Raw genomic sequence first — 13,601 nt, 5'->3', positions numbered from 1 at the left:
AACTGGCCAAACAGTGGCACACACCTGTAGTCCCAACCACTCTGGAGGCTGAGGCAGGAGAATCACAAATTCAAGGTTAGCTTGAGCAATATAGGAAACATGGCAATACCTTGTCTCAAAAATAAAAAAGAAGGATAATTTCTTCAATATGTACAATACTTCAAAAAATTCAAGGTAAACTCTAAATTCTCTTTTCAAATATCTCTTTTATTTTCTCTTCTTTGCCTTTGGATGTCTTAGAATAAGATCTTCCCTCTAACTGCCAGTGATGGACCATATTCCAGTCTGATTTCAAGGGATTGGAATCATTGGTTCCTCAATTAGAAGCAGGGTTCAATATTTTCAAAATAACAATATAAATTCTCTTGTTTCTCCTCCCAGGGTTTTTGGCAATATGACCCCCAATGTCATGAAAAGTATGGGAAAATGTGGGGGTGAGTATTTTGGAAACTTCCCTTGGGTTGACTTGTTGGATGGGGCACTCTAGGACAAGAGGACAATGCCAGCCCATAGCTATTACTGATAATTAATTATAAATCTTTTAGAGTCTTCTTTTCCTGCCAAGGGTCCCATATTTCACCAGGTGTCAAGGTTTATGTCCAAGAATGTCACACTTCAGACTTTTCTAAGTCTCTGATGATCCAAACCCTCTTGGCCTCACCTTCTTTCCAGTGCCCAGCCTCTATCCCCTTTTCCATTTTTCTTCATTAGGAGCCTTTAATAATGCATAGGAGGCATTAAATCAGACCTTTCTAAAATGTGAACCATGCATGGCTTAATCTTCTTTCAATATTGTCACTTTAGTAAATTGTCACTTTATATAAATTTGGGGGTTATTATGTACATTTGAAAGAAAAGTGGAGACAGAGATGAATAGATTGGGAAATGATTTGACCCCTGCTTTCTTTTATTTTAACTTTCTCTGCAAGTGTAAAGTCTTGGGGATTTCATTTGTTTTTCCCTGTCAATTAGGAGTTTTCAATAGAAGTGTACACAGGGATTTCTCTGCCTACCTCATTCTACTGATTTTGAAGAATGCACTTCCAGTACATTTTAAACCACTGTGTTCCCATGACCTTGTGCACTTCAAAATCTGCTGTGGTGAAAATAGCTAATTTCAGCAGCCATTTTCTTAATAATGTTTGATGAAAGCATTTCCAGAGGTATTATTGTAGTTCTTGTGGACTACAAGCAAGTGAGAGAAGGCTTTGCCTCTTCCTCCCTCTTCATCTTCTCTCATTAAGTCCTCAAAACTGCAGAGCTGGCCACATTATCCTGCATAACTGGCATGGCACATAAAGGCCATTTTGTTGAGTGGAACGAGCACATGGGGCTGAGTCTCCATTGAGACTGTCTCTTGCATCTTAAGCACTTGTAAGAACTTAATAATTTGATTTAATAGGCAACAATAATTTAATTGTTGTATAGTTTTCTCTATCTAATATCCTTTCACATCAGAAGAAACAATTGAGAGCATGAAGAGAGAACCTTCAGAGTGGATAAAAACTTTGTTTCCTGTGCAGCAGTCTGGCTGGGCACAAAATAACCAGTGCTGCCAGGAGGCACTTGTAGGTTCAAACAGGAACTCCTTTATTGCCCAAACTCCAAGGGCACTCCATGCGCACTCCCCGGGAATTCTCTCAGCCCCCAATGGGGCTCCACAAGAACTCAATGGGAACTCAATGGAACTCCAGAGAACTCAAAAGTAGTGGGCACCTGAGGCAGCAGGAGTCGCCCTATTGACAGACAGCAGGGGTCTATATACAACTGAATACACAGCCTGTTTTAATCCAGCATCATCCAGTCACAACAATTATATACAGCTTAACTTAATTATCATCATCTTAAAGGCTCACTGGCATCACCTCTCAACCACTCTTTCTGGCAAAATGCTAGGTGCCATCCCTATTCCCTGTGGCTCTCAACATCCCTGCACTTCTTTTATGGTATTAATATTCACAATATACAAAGAACTCAATGAGCTTAACACCAAAAAGTCAAATAACCCAATCAATAAATGGGCAAAAGAACTGAGCAGACCCTTCTCAAAAGAAGAAATACAAATGATCAATGAATATATGAAAAAAGGTTCAACATGTCAAGCATTTAGAGAAGTGCAAAATTATTTTCCATGATTTTATAATTATGTCAAAATGAAACTTATTGTTATGGATAAATAAGAAGAACTAATGAAAAATTTCAAATGACATTTTGTCTTTATGTTCTAGAAGAGATATTTGATTCATTATAAATATCTCATACTTTATAATCCAGGGAAAACCACTACCTCAGGGACTTGACTCTCCTCTAACTGTGGGTGGAGTTGTGTTTGTGCTTAGATGTTCCCCATCACTAACCAATATGGAGACGCATTGGTGAATCACCTGAGTCAGGAAGTGAAGAAAGGTGAGCCTATCACTGTGAAGGGGTAAGTTTCAGGCCAGCTCTGGGGTTCTGAGCTGTTTTAAGACCTTCCAGCAGCCTGCCAGGGAACTGAAATTACCACTATTGAGCTACTCCCTGACCAGACAAAAGCAAGTGTGTGGTGTCACAAACACAATGGGCCAAACAAGAAGAAGAGGCTCCCAGGAGAAGGTGGGGCAGCTGGGACATCTGTGTACAGAAAACAGAATTAGTTTATCTGCTTGATCGTCAATGTGGATATTATGTAAGTCAAAACACATGTTTTATAATGAAGAATGTGATCACTCAGAAGTTGGGGGTAGAGCATAAGGAATGTTGGTTGGGGCAAGTTTCTGATACCTATTGAGCAGGGACAGAAAGATACAATGCAGGCTATGTAACAACAAATCTCTTCATGGTTGCAATGAGAATGTCAGTAAAATGAAAAATATGAAATATTCCTACCACTTCTTCCTCCAATCTCAATAGAGATAGGGTCCTGAAAGGATACAGATCACAACTACCATATCATTTGTTGTATAAAATGGGTTATTTTGACCCAAGCATAATCTCTGATACTGTAATGGAAAATCTGAAGAAAATATTTTCACCAAGTTGTGAGATCATCCAAGTACATTTTGAGGAGATTTTCAATATTTTAACTGAGGATATTCTTACTCATTATCTTTTGCGAGATTCTGCCTTTGGGTCACTTCAGATCCTAGAGTGCAGGACCTCTCAGGAGCAGTAGCAGTGGGTGCAGAGAAGGGGAGACAATGTTTCTGCCTCTCAGAACAGGGTGTTGCTATGTAATGTGCTGGAGAGGAATCAGCTCTGCACAGACTGTGCTTAGGCAGGGCCTAGGTCAAGGTCACCTATCTTGGATCCCCTAGCAGGAGTCAGTTATAACACCCTGGTCCTGCTGAAGCTCTGTACTTAATCAATTTTATCATCTACACTCCACTCACTGATGTAATTTGTCTGATTATGGGTGTCTGTCTCTCTGTGACTGAACTCCTTGAGCTCACTGCCCTGGTGTCCCTAACTCCCTTGGCACTGGAACAGCTGCCTCATGGCATTTGATAGGGGCATGGACTAGTCATTTGTTCAACAGATATTTCTGACAGTGTGTGAATGTGCTGGTCACACTTCTTCTAGCATGTGTAATAGGAGATTAAAGTGGTACAGATTAAAAGTTTACATTTCTTTCCCTACTCAGAATTTTGGGGAGCTACAACATGGATGTGATCGTTAGCACATCCTTTGGAGTTAATGTCAATTCCCTCAACAATCCACAAGACCCATTTGTGAAAAAAGCCAAGAACATCATTGGTTCAGATGTCCTCCAAACATTGTTTTCTTATAATTAGTATGTGGATTACCATTTCTTTTTTCTTTTAAAATAACAACATCATTAAGATATTATTTACATACTATATGATTCATTAAAATGTAAAATTCCATAATTTTAACATGTTAAATGATACATGCAGCCATCATCATTATCAAAACTCCGAAACTCATTATCTTTTAACTGTCAGCTTCCAAAATCATTTACCCTAAACAAACACTACTCTATTTTATATCTCTTTAGCTTTGCATATGATGTATGCATTATAAAAATGGAGACATGTAATATGCAGTCTTTTGTGATGCAAAGTGATATCATTTAGCATTTTGTTTTCAAGTGAAATATATATCAGTACTTCATGTTTATGGCCAAATAATATTCCATTGTATAGATATACAATGGAATTTAGTTATCTTTTCATCAGTTGATGAACATTTGTGTTATTTACAAATTTTGGCTATTGTGATTGATGCCCTTATGAAAATTAGTGTGAAACTTGTTTGTCAACTCTAGTTTTCTATTTTTTTTGTAGTTTTCAATTTTATCTGAGTGTATACTCAGGAGTGAAATTGCTGCCTTGCAAAGTACTTCTGCCAGTGTTTTCCATAATAGCTGTATAATTTAATATTCTTTCCAAAAATGTGTGAAAGTTCCAATTACTTCATTTATTTCCTAACACTTCATGTTTCCATCTCTTATTTTAGACATTGTAATGGATGTGAGATGGCATCTTATGTGGTTTTGATTTGCATTTTCCTGTTGGTTACTGATTCTGAGCAATGTTAATCACTTTTTTATTTATTATTTTTAGTTATACAAGATATGTTTATAAAAACATAAAGTATATCTTCTTCTAATTAGGATCCCAGGATTGTGGGTGTACATGATATGGAGATTTACTATGAGGTATTCATCTATGTCCATAAGAAAGATAATTCAGATTCACTATTTTGAAGAAATATCTATCCATGTCTTTTGCCCACAATTTCCTGAAGCATTTGTCTTTTTGTTTTAAGGCTTAAGAATCTTACTGGTGTGAGGCTTTACCATGTAAACAACAAGAGGAAGGAAATATTGTGCTTTATTTGTGTACAATGAGTCAAAATGCATTCTGTTGTCATGTATAACTAATTGGAACAAAATAAAAATAAAAGAAAAAAGAATTTTTAGATAATTTAAGTGAAAAAATAATTATTTCATATTCTTTACACAGTTTCTTATCAGATTATGCTTTGAAACACGTTTGTTGTGTTCTATAGATATCTTTTCACTTTCTTGATAGTGTCCTTTGAGGCACATAAATTTTATTTTTTTGCAGTTCGTTCATATCATGGGAGGTACTACATATGCCAACCATTAAAATGAATGAATTACATTTCAAAATCTTAAAATGTATTGATCTCAAAGCTGTAGTGTTCACAAAAGAAAGTAATTGACAGTAGATGCATGCAACCTGATGCCATTTATATAAATGTTAAAACCTCAAAAGGTCTTGGAAACCTAGCTCAATAGAGCTAGTATTGTGGCAAGCATCATTGTTGGAGACTTAGTATTTTCTTGCTGCTAAATCATTTGCTCAGCCTACAGCATCAGATTCTTCAGCTCTTTCCATGCAGGTAGCTTCATCACTGGGTCTCTCTGAGCCATCTTCTTTCCCCTCTTCCTTCAAGAGTTTCTCTTGGTGGAGAATCATGTCTGGAATTTCTGGGTCAATCCTCAGTCGTCTGAACCTTGGTTCTAGGTCCTCCATGCCTGATGGCACATTCAAGTGCCCAAATAGAAAGAAAAGCACCTTCTGGGAAAATACAAGCATGACCTTTGCCCCACATTATAACTGGATCTGGTCCTCTCCATTGACCAGTTTGTAAATCTTTCCACCAAACTTGGCCTAAAGGGCCTGTTGCTGTGGAAGACATGTGTCACTCAGCTGCAGTGTGACACTCTGAGTCACAGTTTTAAAAATTAAAATTGAACAGAGCAGGATTGAGGTTATATGGGGGTGTGTCTTAGTCCTATCTCCCCCTTTTCATTTTTCTAAAAAATTGTAGCTTAATAGATAAATGACCTCAATTTACAATAACTTGACCTTGAGGGTTTTAAGGAATACCTGTTTTATTGTCGATATGAAACTCTTGGCAAAATTGTTGAAAAGAAGAGCTAACATAAGCTGGTGCATTATGTTTTAATTTGTAAAGAACATCCTAATATTGCAAAAGCAGGCAGAAATGAGAAATAGCATGTTGAGTATTTTCTTTTGCATGAGCTGTGGCAAAGATAAATCTAGAATAAATATCTACAATTACATGTACATAAAATTGCTTACTAAATTGAGGAATGTGAGTTACATCCATTTGCCATAACTTATTTGGTTTTAATCCATGTGGATTTACCCCAGATGTTAAAAATGGAGTGTGTATAACACATTGGGGGCAGTGATGTACAATTTGACAAAGTTGCTCTCTAGTAATATTAAATTTTTATGTAAGCATGAAGCATTTTGATTATGCAAAGAATGCAAGGCTTGTGCACAGTCATATAAAGATATTTGCTGACAAACAGCAATCAATTTATCAGTCTTATGATTACATGATATTAAAGGCCCTGGAAGATTAGTGTGGGGCCATATGGGGCCTATAAAACATGGGTGTTTTTGCAGTTGTACTGTCCTTTGGAGGGTATGAAACAAATTAAATAATTCTTGTGATGGTGTATACCCAATAGTTGAAGTTTCAATATTTTTTCAACTCAAACTGCATATAAACTGTCAGAATAAATATTGAGGGACTCATTTGCAAAAAAAAAAAAGGACATAAAGCTAAAATGAGAGCTTGTAGTTCTGCTCATTGGGCAGAAGAAGATAAGGTTTGTATCACCTCTGTATGAGCATGACTATAAAACCTGCTTTCCCTGAGCTTGAGCCATCAGTGAATACCATTAGTGCTCCATCTATTGGATATGCATGCACAATCTTTGAAAAAATAAGTGTAGTTACAAAGGCAAATTGAATAATTTTATCACAAGGATAATGACTTTCTATCTGACCAGGAAAATTAGCAAAAGCTACTTGCCAATTATTAGAAGTTTGGAAAAGCCAATCATTCTGTTGAGCAGAAAATGGAATGATTATAATATTAAGTTCTGATCCAACCAGCTATAAAACTCTGCCTTTGTTAACTAATTGAGCAATCAAATCATGAAAAGGAGTTAAGAGCTTTGAGAAGACTCGACTAAATGAATCCACTCAATAACTCCCATATTGCACCTATAGGAGATTAAGTAGTGGTGAATATCAATAAATATGAAGGCCCTTGTGGGTTATTTCTAATAAGGTGAGCATTTTTAATAGCAATTTCAACTTTCCTCAAAGCCATTCTTCCTTCTACTATGAGCTGAAGAAAAGCTGGAGAAGGCTTTCCCTGTAATATCTGGAATAAAGGACTTAAATCTGAAGGAGTTAGCTTTTTAAGATGGCCTCAGCCAATATAAATCACCTAATAGTTTTTGAAAATCATTAAGAATGTGCAACTCCCTGACTCTAATTTGTATTTTGTGAGGACAGAATGTATGCCCTTCAATCAAATGACCTAGATATTAAAAAGGGGTTATCCTCTGTACATTTTGAGGTGCAATGCACAAACCCATTGCTGTGAGTGAGGTCTCTAATTGGGCAAAGAAATTTAGGAGTACATCTGAATTCACATGAGCTCAAAGTATATAATCCATTAAATAAATAATATATGCATCAGGAAATTTCTCCCTCACAGGTGTGATGGTGTATGCCACAAAATTTTGACAAAGGGTAGGACTGTTACACATTCCCTAAAGCAACACTTTCCAGCAATATCTTTTAATTGGTTTTTGAAAATTTATTGCTTGGACACTAAAGACAAACCTTTCACAGTAATCTGGGCATATTGGTATACACAAGAAACAATCTTTTAAATCTACTACTATTAAAAGAAATCCAAAGGGACAGCTGTAGGAGAAAGAAGCCCTGGTTGTAAGGCTCCGTGGGCTTGATAAAACAATTAATTTCCTGAGATCTTGCAATATTCTCCAGTTGCCAGATTTTTTCTTAATTACAAAGATGTTCCAAGGACTGAGCATAGGTTGTAAATGGCCAGCCTGAAGTTGTTCCTGAACTAACATGTGGGCTATTTTAAGTTTTTCCCCTGTTAAGGGCCACTGACTAACCTAGATTGGTTCTTCCATGAGCCAATGATTTTTTTTCTGCTGTTCTCTGCGTTGGGGATCAAGTTAGGGTGCCTATCAAAAGTTTTGGCTGGTGCATTAATTAGTCTCTCTTGGGAAGATTGAGTTGTAGGTAAATACTATTGTAAATTTTCCTCTGTTTCCCTAGGAAAAATTTTTATTAAGTTCCTCAAAAAACATGATAAAATTTGAAGTTACTAATAACAAACCTAAGCTGCTTAGAATATCATGACCCTACAAATTTACTGGCAAGATGTCTAAAACATAAGCCTTAAAAATTCCAGAGTTACCATCTTTATCACCCCAGTGAAGATATTGAGCTCTTTGTGCAGGCTGAGAGGTCTGACCTATCCCCTCCATGTTGGCAGGTGCAATATGTAAAGGCCAGCCCCTAGGTCATAATCTACTAGATAGAACATATATATCAGCCCCAGTGTATATGATACCTGAATTTTTTATGATTAATTTTAAGATTCATTAGAGGGCATTCTTGGTGAGCTAATTGAGCCCAGTACACTTGGTCTGGCAACCCGAAAGTTGAGGTCTACTCTGGAGATAGGCATGTCGCTCAGTGGTAGAGCACATTCCTAGCATGTGGGGGGCACTGGGTTTGATTCTCAGCACTGCATATAAATAAATGAATAAAATAAAGGTCCATCAACACCTAAAAACATATATTAAAAATAGAATGAACAATTTCATTAATGCAAATTCCAAATACATGACTCAGTACTTAGATCATAGCAGTAAAACAGACTCAGTAAATATTTGTCAAATATATGTATTTTACCACCATTTTACCCATCTATTCCAGTCCTTGGATTATACCCAAAGGACTTAAAATCAGCATACTATAGTGATGCAGCACATCAATGTTTATAGTAGCTCAATTCACAATAGTTAAACTGTGGAACCAACCCAGGTGTCTCTCAATAGATGAATGTATTAAGAAAATGTGATACATACATACTCAATGGACTATTACTCAGCTTTAAAGAAGAGTGAAATTATGCCATTTATCAGTGCATGGTTGAAGTTGGAGAAAATCAGGTTAAGTGAAATAAGCCAATTTCACAAACCAAAGGCCAAATGTTCCCTCTAATATGTGGATGCTAATTCACTATAAGGCAGGGAACACTAGGAAAGAATAGCATTACCTTATATTAGGTAGAGGGAAGTGATGGGAGGGAAGGAAAGAGGATGTAGTGATAGAAAAGGCAGTAGGAAAAAAACAGACATTTTTATTGTATGTATATATGTGACTACATGACCAATATGATTCTGCAACAGGTACACTCAGAAAAATGAGAAGTTATATCCCATCTATGTATGACATGTCAAAGTGCATAAACATATTCTACTGTCATGTAGAACTAATTGAAACAAATTTAAAAATATATACATATTTTACAAAAAGTATGTTCAGGTACTATTACTTTGTATGGAATAACAATTCTCTTCTAAAAACTACTGATTCAGGAACTTATTTTTCACCCTTCCTTTCAAAAAACACTTCACTTCATGTCCCATGATTCTGATATTAAGCAAATCTTCTGATTTTATATTTCATAAATACACTTGAGTAACATCATTTATATCTGTTTTATGAATGAAAATATTAATGGCAAAAGCCCTTATATCTTCTTCCTAATATTTGTTGGAGTTTCACTGAACTTTGCAAGTCTTCTTTGGAGAGATTTTTAATCTTTTCCCCTAGTTCTCTAAGGGAGTGTGAAATGTGCCCCATGATGCTTAGATACCTGAGACCAAGGTAAAACAGTGATGTTATACATAAGCCACCTATTTCTTGCAGTATACAAAGAGAATCAAAGATCTGGATTCTTGAAAGATTTATTCAGATCAACATAAGGAGCTTATTCTATTCCATTCTCTATTTGGAACAACTGCAATTGAAATCACTGGGTGATCTGTATCCCTAACACTCTCCTTAGAGCTTTAGCTACATCCTTATTCCGTAGAGCATAAATCAGAGGACTCACAGTGGGAGTAATGATGCTATAGAACACAGAACCAACTTTTTTTTCAGGGGAGTGCGCTGGGACCTAGGCCCCATGTATGAGAATATGCAGGCACCGAACCAGAGAGAGACTACAATGAGGTGGGAGCTGCAAGTGGCAAAGGCAATTCTCTTACTCCCAGCTGAATGCATTTCAATGACACTGTGCAGGATGAAGCCATAGGATGTAGAAACCAGGATGATGGGGAGGAGGAGAAGCACAATGGTGCTGATGTACACTGTGGACTCACAGACGGTGATGTCAAAACATACCAACTTCATGACAGCTGGATACTCACAGTAGAAGTGATGTATTTTCCAAGGTCCACAGAAGGGAAAGTGCATCAAGATAACTGTGTGAATTAGGGAGTTCAGAGATGCCCCAACCATGACATGAGGGCCATCATCAGTCCGACCTTCCTGCTCATGAGCACAGTGTAACACAGAGGATGACAGATGGCAACATACCTGTCATAGGACATGAGAGCTAGCAGAACACACTCAGCACCACCCAGAGACAAACAGAGGAAGTGCTGGGTGGCACATCCCAGGAAGGAGATGGACTTGCTGCCAGACTGGTAGTTGGTAGCCATCTTGGGGATGGTTGTGCAGACGTGCATCAGGTCCATGAGGGAGAGCTGGCTGAGCAGGAAGTACATGGGGGTGTGAAGCCCACATTCCACACAGATGAAGAGGATGGTGAGGGTGTTGCCACTCAGTGCAACGAGGAAGACCATCATGGTCAGGCAGAAAAGGAAGAGGTGGGCCAGGGAGTCATCGAAGAGCCCTTCAAGGATGAAGTCTGCCAGAGACGTCTGATTCCTCAGCCACATGGTCCCTTCTCAGTCCCTGGGGAAACAGGGAGTGGAGACAAAGTGTGATGCCAGAAATATGGGGTCCTGTGTACAGGGTGATAAGCTCTCTTGATCCAATAAAACATTTGTGACGAGATTTTTCTCTATTTGTAAGTATCCAGCAGCTGAAATTATTGAAATTCAGTTTTTTCAAAACAAGAGAAACCTAAAATTTGTTATAACAATTGTGGTCATTTGAAATACCAAGACTATTAAGGGCCAAAATTTATGGCTCTTCTTACTAAATATAGGCATATGTGTGTGTAATCATATGTGTGATTTGTGTTAGTGTGTGTCTGTGTTTGTATGGTTGTTGGATTATATTTCCTATTTTACCAGGCAGGTTCTAACAAGAGCATCTGAACCACTAAGACATTTCTATTTATACATGTAATTCCTAACATTACAGAACTTTGGCCTTATTTCTTTTGGAAGCTGGTTAAGGAGTTTGTGTACTGCTGTCATGTTTAAGTCTGAAGTGGAAACTTTAAGTCTACAGGACAAGCAGTAGAAAGGGAAGATAGTACAAAGCAGGGCAGACAAGAGGCCGACTAAATCCAAAAGCATGAGCTATATCCCCACAAGAGAAAACAAACAAAAAGAGTCAGTTCTGATTGCCTATGGAATTAGGGACTGGTGTTCTTTTTTTTTTTTTTTGTATTGGCTCTTTTGAATTCTACAAAATATTAGTGTTTGTTTTAACATAATTAAAAAGCATCAAATAGGCCTCAATTCAGTCCACCTACTTCTCTTTCACTCTCCTTCTCTCTTACTCTGATCTCTTCCCTCTACTCAGCTGATCTGCTATTTATTTATGTTTTTTTTATTAGTTACTTGTGGTTATACATAAAGATGAGATCCATATGGTATATTCATATAGGCATATGGGAAATTTAGGTCAGATTTCTAATGAAGCTGAATGCACACCCCTAGCCCAGAATTCCAAGAGCCTAAAGGAGAATCCTGGGGAAGGGTGAGCAACTGCCGGCCCAGCCACTGCTCCCTACCAGTGAGGTGTGAGCCAGCAGACCAGCAAAAATGTATTAGTACTCACAATGACTGCTTACCTTCTTCCCTCTAATATACAAGGAAGCTCCCCTTGAGACCCACCTTAAACAGAAATGATGGATTAGAGGAAATTTAGTGAGATGTAGTTTATCCAAGCCAACCTCACACATCACAAAGTCACTGCAGTCCATCTTCTGCCATTTTGACACACATGCACACCTCCATCACTCAAGTTAACCTCAAATACAAAAATGATATGTGTGTAAACTAAATACAATATATACAGCATGAAGGAAAACACGTTAACCCTTTCTCCAGGAGAAAATCCAAAGTTCTTTGTTTGGCCTAGGGGAGATATTCATTCCTCTGATATATGTGTCCCCTTTAATATCCTGGAACTTCAATATTTTCTGAATGATATATATGAAAAATATTCTTATGGAAACATGAAAGAAATATTCATTACTCCCACTCATGGGATAGAGATTCTTATCCAAAAAAGGGTTAACCAGTATCTTGGATATCAGCCCCTGTTTTCTCACTCAGTCCAGGCATCTTCCCAATAGATCCATGAACAAACTGGACATGGCATCAGGGGTAAAGTTAACCCCTGGATTCAGCATGATGGACATACACTCACCAAGGCTAATCTGTCTGAAGCCGCTGCTGAGAACTCATGGCTAACAGCAAAGATCATCGTGACTTCCCAACATAGCACCATTCCTGGGGTGATCAACCAGCCCCTCCATAGTACATTGTTGACATTGGACCACATTCAACATAAAAGAGACACTCCTTTTTTTTCTGGACTGGACACTCTGGGTATGCATTTTGTTTCCTCGCCCGAACTGCTGCTGCCAGAACTACCATCTCTGGATCACAGAATGATTTATTCACCATAAGAGTATTCCACACAGCATTGTTCCTCATCAAAAAGCTTGATTCACAGCAAATAAGTGTGCAAATGTGGCTTGTGTTCATGGGATTTGTTGTAATTAACATAGGTCCTCCATCTTCCTGAAACACACAACCTGATAGAATGGTGAAATACCCTGAAAGACTCTGTCTCAAGCAACACCTAGGTGGCAACACCACTCATCGCTGGGACAATGTCCTCCAGGATGTGGTACATGCTCCACATCTGCATCTAATTTATGGTACTGCTTCTCCCACAGCAATGAATCATAGGATCAGACTCCAAGCATTCAATGGATAGAAATGAGAGTGTGTTCTCTCCCTATAACAATGATGTCTATGGCCCACCAACATTATTTGTTCCTGCATTTTTCAGTTCTGCTGCTTTAGAAAACTCTTAACTACAAAGGGAGATATTCTTCTACACAGACACAAAGTGATTCCATTTTTTGAGAGTTGAGGTTGCCCTGCTGCCACTTTAGGATGCTCATTATAGCTGAATCAACAGGTGAAGAAGAAGGTCACTCTGTGGCATGGAGTGATTGATTCTGACTAGGAAGGGGAAACTGAGATGCTAGCTCACAATACAGAGAGGAAGAGCAATTGTGACATAGGACATTTTATCAGTGCCTCTTCGAACTCCCAGGTCCTGTGATGGACAGCAATAGGAAACTAAAGCCCATGTCAGGTGACACTGATAAGGGCTCAGATCCTTCAGAGATGAAGGTTTGGGTCCCCCACCTGACTAGAAACAATGACTAGCTGTGAACCAAGGCAGTATGGTTTGTGGAGTGAAATAGGATAATAATAAACACCAGTAATGACCATGTGGACAAACCTC

The 13,601-nt window shown here is 38.0% G+C and overlaps 2 pseudogenes; one reads left to right on the top strand and one right to left on the bottom strand.

Moving 5' to 3' along the window:
* The first annotated feature begins 2,339 nt into the window (after nucleotides 1-2,339).
* Nucleotides 2,340-13,601, top strand: part of LOC143384894 (cytochrome P450 3A25-like) — a 93,438-nt pseudogene continuing 82,176 nt past the window's right edge.
* LOC143385375 (olfactory receptor 2AE1-like) lies at nucleotides 9,883-10,816 on the bottom strand (annotated as a pseudogene).

This window comes from Callospermophilus lateralis, chromosome 19 (genome assembly GCF_048772815.1).
Source record: "Callospermophilus lateralis isolate mCalLat2 chromosome 19, mCalLat2.hap1, whole genome shotgun sequence".
Classification (NCBI taxonomy): domain Eukaryota; kingdom Metazoa; phylum Chordata; class Mammalia; order Rodentia; family Sciuridae; genus Callospermophilus; species Callospermophilus lateralis.
This window is presented reverse-complemented; position numbering and strand designations above follow the sequence as displayed.